This window comes from Sinohyriopsis cumingii, chromosome 6 (genome assembly GCF_028554795.1).
Source record: "Sinohyriopsis cumingii isolate HCF-2022 chromosome 6, ASM2855479v2, whole genome shotgun sequence".
NCBI lineage: Eukaryota > Metazoa > Mollusca > Bivalvia > Unionida > Unionidae > Sinohyriopsis > Sinohyriopsis cumingii.
The window spans coordinates 41833357-41839956 of NC_142966.1; positions in this window are offsets into that span (position 1 = coordinate 41833357).

Consider the following 6600-nt stretch of genomic DNA (forward strand, 5'->3'; position numbering starts at 1 on the left):
CAGTGACTCTCGGGATCAACGTCAAACATATCAACTGTTGCCTCACATCTGCTGAAAAGTACAGCCATTGACTCAAGAAAGTAAGGGTGACGCACACGTACGAGAGCTCTGATCATGAATTTTTCATAGTTGATTTTAAAAAAAGTGTTGCTGATTCCGAACTGTTAATTCACTAAAAATAATGTCTGTTTATCAAAGATTTAACTCAGAAAATATGCAGATTATAAGTGGGACAGATTTAGTGCACAGGTGGCTCGTATCACTAATTACAAATGCAGAAATGCAGACAAAATGGCACCCAATTGATCTCATGAAGAAAAGTAGCATCTCAACATCGCATCACCTCTGATTCTTTATTTCTTTCGTTGAAACTAGTCTTTTAAGTGGTAACTCCATGCCAACATCGGATTCGTAATCTAACGATCAAGTTTTCCATACCTGCTACTTGCACCCCCACCCCTCTCGCAGGCAACGCGAGTCGGCTGTCTGTGTGTGTCCTAGGAAAACACTTAACGCTCGTTGTTTTGTACTGCACACACGGTCATGTTGGATATACCGTTAAACAAACAAACAACCATCGAACCGACTAGTCAAACAAACAAATAACAATCCAACCGACCAGTCAAACTAACAAACAACCATTGAATCGACCAATCAAAGAAACAACCATCCAACTGACCAGCCAAACAAACAAACAGCCGTCCAGTCGAACAGTCAAACAAACAAATATTCCCATGCATCTTCAAAATTTCGTTAGAATGGATGGATGGATTGGAGTATCAATCAATCAATCAATCAATCAATCAATCAATCAATCAATCAATCAATCAATCAATCAATCAATCTATCTATCTACCTACCTACCTACCTACCTACCTACCTTACCTACCTACCTATCTATCTATCTATCTATCTATCTATCTACCTACCTACCTACCTACCTAACTACCTGTCTATGTACCTATCTATCTATCTATCTATCTACCTACCTACCTATCTGCCTATCTTTCTAAATCTATCTATCTATCTATGTATCTATGTATCTATCTATCTGCTATGTATGTAGACTCGTTCATTCGTTACATTATTCTGTTTTACATGTAGAAGGCATGCAAGCCTAAATACATATGTTGTACTTGTACCATTTGGAAGTGAAATTGTAAATCGATTTTGTGCAACGAATGCATCAGTTATAATGTATTCGTCCGAACTTTTAGGACCAATCAATATATAAACTGATGGAAGAGAGAGAGTAACATGTTAAAAAGAAGATGAAAATATGTAGGAAGAGTCCCCCCCCCCTCCATGTTTCTCTATTCCTCAGTCCATACACCTCTCCTCCTGCTGAAAGTGTAACCAAATAACCGCAGTCACCCTTTTTTTTTATAAAAAAAACATGTTTAATGTGCTGTTTATTTTATATTTGTGATCGATTGGCAATATTAGATTTTTTATCAGAGATCGTCAATTTTCAATTAATGTTTAGAATAAAACGTGCCACAACTTGGCAACAAATTCCAATCAGAGTCCACTACACGCGAAGTACGATAAATTCATTATACCTGACGATGGCGGCAGATTAAAGTGTGATATATGAAGAGATCCAGGTAGACAATAGGTGTCATTCCCACTAAAATATAATATATCCACTTTACATGTTCCGTGATGAGACCACAAAACAGTATAACAAATTACTCATAAGGACAGGCAGAACTTAAATATTTCTAACCAAAAACACCACAAAACGAATCTGTTTTTAGAAATAGAAAAGTAGATTTCATTGCCGGTTAGATTTCTTGATATTACTTATCGGTTCTGTCAAATCTTATAGTTTACCTTGATGTGCTACGCACATACGCTTACTTACGGGGAAGATTTTAAATGTGTTAATATGGACGGGGCGGGGGGGGGGGGGCTATTATCTCTGTAGGTACTTAGTCGACTATATTTTAAACGTGCTTTTTGATATAGTCGTCTAAGTTACCAACCTGATGCAGCCACCACTGGAAATTGATACAAGCGCCCTCTGAAAATAAGTAAATGCTTATATATATATATATATATATATATATATATATATATATATATATATATATATATATATATATATATATATATATATATATATATATATCATCTGGAACATCATCACGGGACGCATCCCAGGAAACCACTCATTTGGAACATCGTCACGGGATGCACCCCAGGGCAACCCTCTCATATGGAACATCATCACGGGACTCACACCAAGGCAAAAATGTTGCCTCCATTAGTCCATTTCATTCAGGGAGGCCCATATGCCCGACTATACGGTCGTCTTTCTAAGACTGAGGCTTGCTTAAATGTGGAGACCTTTACTTCACGTTTAAGCTGTCTAACTGCTCTCTCTCTCTCTCTCTCTCTCTCTCTCTCTCTCTCTCTCACACACACACACACACACACACACACACACACACACACACACACACACACACACACACACAGAGTCGACAGAAAAGGTCAACTCAAACCATCCAGTAAAACGATCCAGTAAAATGGCATTGCTTATATGATCCGTGCAATATGATTGTGAGGATGCAAATTTCTGTCGATCTATGAAGAGCACATTACTTTTGGTCAGAGAACAGTAAATAAGATTTATGGGAACAGGCGCTTGTTAAATCGCTATACTGCAATCATTTATAATGTCTGTGTCGGGAGAGGAAGTGATTCTTAATTAAGCCTTCGTTTACATAGCCGTTAGACGACTAAAAAAGGGACGGTTAACTTCGATTTCATATCTGAACTGTCAGAATTGAAATACTCCAGAACATTTATTCGGGAAAATAGGGGTCAGGCTTACCCAATTTTGTCGCGTAGTCATAAAAGGCGGTAATGTATTTAACCCTGATTGGTTACGCTAAATAAGGGGCGTGTTTCCCACACAAAATTACTTGGGTTCTAAATATTCACCCATCGAAAAATCTAGTCAGTCTTCATTTACCCTGCAAGAGTGAAAGTATAAGAGACTCCGAGAGTTAACGTGGAAGAAATTCTCTCGTAAAACATTTATCAACGGGGCCGGATGTCTAGAAAGTCAACGGACACAATTCTGGCGGTATAAGGTAACAAAGCTTGAAGCACGAGGTATTTGCGTTAATTTCAAATAATTTGTTGACACCAATACTATGACTTGCATGAATTTATATGCTTATATTTGCATGAGTTTTTTTGTTTAAATTCGTAGATCAACTTTCTTGATATGAGTATAACTGTTTGAGTTCATCTGAATTCGAACAATAATCTTCTATATATACGTTTGCCGAACTGGTTGAAGTTGTCGTCTTGTTTGTTTAGGAATTTGGTATTCTAAGATTTCATGCATTACTTTACCTGATATGAGTTACGAGAATCCGTTTGTATTCACCGATCTTAGATGATTTCACGTATGATAAAGACTTAAATGTGTGTATTCGCTGAAAATAGCGTAGTTAAATCATGTAATGAATTGCATTCATTTATTTGTGTAATTGAGACGAGAATGGAACTGTTATGTCTGGTGTGCTCTTAATGTGAGTCAGGATTAAATAGCCATAAGGAAGTACATTAATATTATGAAACTAGGTTTATTTATGGTCTGCCATGTATAGCTGACCAGATAGCCTTTGGCATCAAAGTCACATACACACGCCACCCCCACCCCAGTCGAGAACGTTTATCTAGTATAATTAAAGGCTTTGTTATAAAAATCGAGACTGGCTTCTAAATTTATAGCTTTATACTTAACACTCAGAGCGTGTTCAGATCAAATTATTCAAAGACACGAACTTCCTATTTTCGTCAATCAATAAACATTTATTATATATTATCGAGTAAGAACCAACATCAAACATGAGGGGTATCTGAATATTTGTTTTTGACGTATTGTTCTTTAAATATGACAATAATCTTAATTCCGATCGATTGACGAAATAACGTTATATAAATGTATCTTCACCTGCACGTGCAGCACTCTTTGCACCTGCAGGTAATACAGGTAGATGACAGTGATTTAAAATTTTTGAGACGAAGAACAATGTTGCTACTGCCCAAAAAGCATACTGTAAAATTCGAGCTCTCTTAAAATACTCTCTAGCTGACATCAAGGACGACTTGGATACAGTTTGCGGATGCAATTCTCTGTCATATCCTAACATTTTGAGGTTGTTTCATCGTTTCAAAGATAGTTGCAAATGCCTGGAGGATGGCCCTTCTGGAAGACGTTTGTGTGCGATTGATGAGAGCTAAGTGGTTATTGTAAAAGGGAGCAATTTACAAAGATGACCGATGCTCGGTAGAAGGTATCTTTTTTTTCACGGGCATAAATTTGTCGTCTGATTTTAATATATTGAAGGCCGATTCGAAGCTGAAAATGGTTTGTGCCAGAATGGTGCCGTATGTACTGACGGTTCATCAAAAATAGACTGGGTTGAAATCGCCTAACAGCTACACGATAATATATGAAAAGAATGACCAGCGACGTTTGTATGAGATTGTCACACGCGTTGAAACATAGATTTACTTTTGTAGATTCCGAGTCGAGAATAAATAATAAAATTTGATCGGAGAAAAAGAGCTGAGACTCAAATATCTCGACGTAGTCGGACTACTCATTAGTATTCTATGCAAAAGGCCGTTAGTTCGGGTACTTGTGCCTGACTCTGCTAGTCACACTATACATTTATTTCTGCCAAATTGTTGCCAAAAACACGCGTCGCTACTCGACCTATAACTCGTCGTATTGGCATAAAAATCCGCTGTCATGACAGACTTCCAGAAGGAGAACATCATCCAAACTTTGCCACAGCCTCCATACACGCCTGATATAGCTCCAACTTATACGGGGCTAAATGCCGTTATCACTGATTCGCTGTGGGGCAGTGGAGTCGAAAGTCGTCGTACAGGTGAAAGTGTAGTTTTCTAGTCAATGAACAACATACCAAAAGTGAAATCAAAATGGCATTTATTAATGAGTTAATCAGACTGAGAAAGTATTGGAAGTGCAAGATGAGAAGACTGAGAGAATGCAGTGAAGCACGAATTGTACAGAACAACAATATATAGAATTTTTTAAATACCCCTCGTACAAAACATATGTTCATACACTACCACTAAGGACTGTTTAAGTATGTACCGCTAGTATATCATAAAACACAAATAAAAAAGTATCACCGCACTAGAGGTGGTATAGAATGTAACATCTTTCAGGTACTCATATTTCAGTATATCTATTCAATTTTTACGGTTACAATATACGGTAGGAAAACTTGATAGTCTCTGTGTGAACATTACCTCCAGTTTCTTACCGATGGCAATAAAGTCAGAAGAAGAAAATTAAATCTGAGAAAGTTTACATCTTTGACACTGTATATGAAAGTTTAAGGGCAATTTCGACATGATTTGTATGTCAATCAGTACTTATGTAACAGTAGCCCATTACTTCTGGCATTGGTCGCCAATAAGAAAGTGTAAGTATACGAAATACCTTCGTGACCACAACACTGGTAAAATATTAAGTTTTGCAGACTTTAGCAACGGCTAAGTAATTCAACATCAGCAACTGTATAATCCACTTGCTTTCATAAAGAGCGTTGGTATATTATATGCCTTCTGTCTTTACGTTAGTCCGTCTCCTCGTCCACCTATCCGTTGCACATTTTCATTATAAATGCAAATGTTGATTATGAATCATTGATTAATTTAACAGTTACGCTATGTTTCTTCCGGATAATTAATTTGGAATTGTTTATGTAAATGTTCACCGTGAGTAGTTATTTACTTGTAGCTACATTTGCAAATTAAACTTGCTCAAACCAATTTAATTTAGAAAGGATGATATATAGTCAAATATTAAATTATTTATATTGAGCTTTTTAATTTTTGGGGTATTGTTTCATATCTGATGTAAATATTTATTTACACTCGAACAGACCCATATGTCTACGTGCACTAAAATCCGCTGTTAACATGAAAATAGTGGCTTTACCACGCGATCGATCGACTAGCCGAACATGGATGAGCCGCCAGATTACAGGACTCAATCATGTCAGAGAAGAGACTTAATAAACAATCTCATTAGTATACCGCGCATACATATGTGCTCGTGTACGCAAAAACTTGCAAAATATGTATTTTTTTCTTTTCTCGACACAATAGTGTTATCACCTAGCAATATAGATGTACAAATATAATTTTATTTTAAGGTCGTTTAGCAGAGCATGTATTGTACAATGTTTATATGGTCACTGTAATATACACCACATGTACTGTGTAATATTTATATGGTATCTTCGTTGTTCACGTCCTGAGTAATATTTATATGGTATCTTCGTTGTACACACCATGTCTTGTGTAATATTTATATGGTATCTGCGTTGTACACGTCCTGAGTGATATTTATATGGTAAGTATGCATTGTACACATGTGTAGGTACTATTTATATGGTAACTGTATATTTGAACTGAGTGCGGTAATTGTTAACATTTATCTATGAAAACTTGTAATGCTATTTTAAAGTTTAATGACATGATTAGCTCATGAATTTCCAATTCTGAATTTCCAAATTGACTTTCATCATAAAA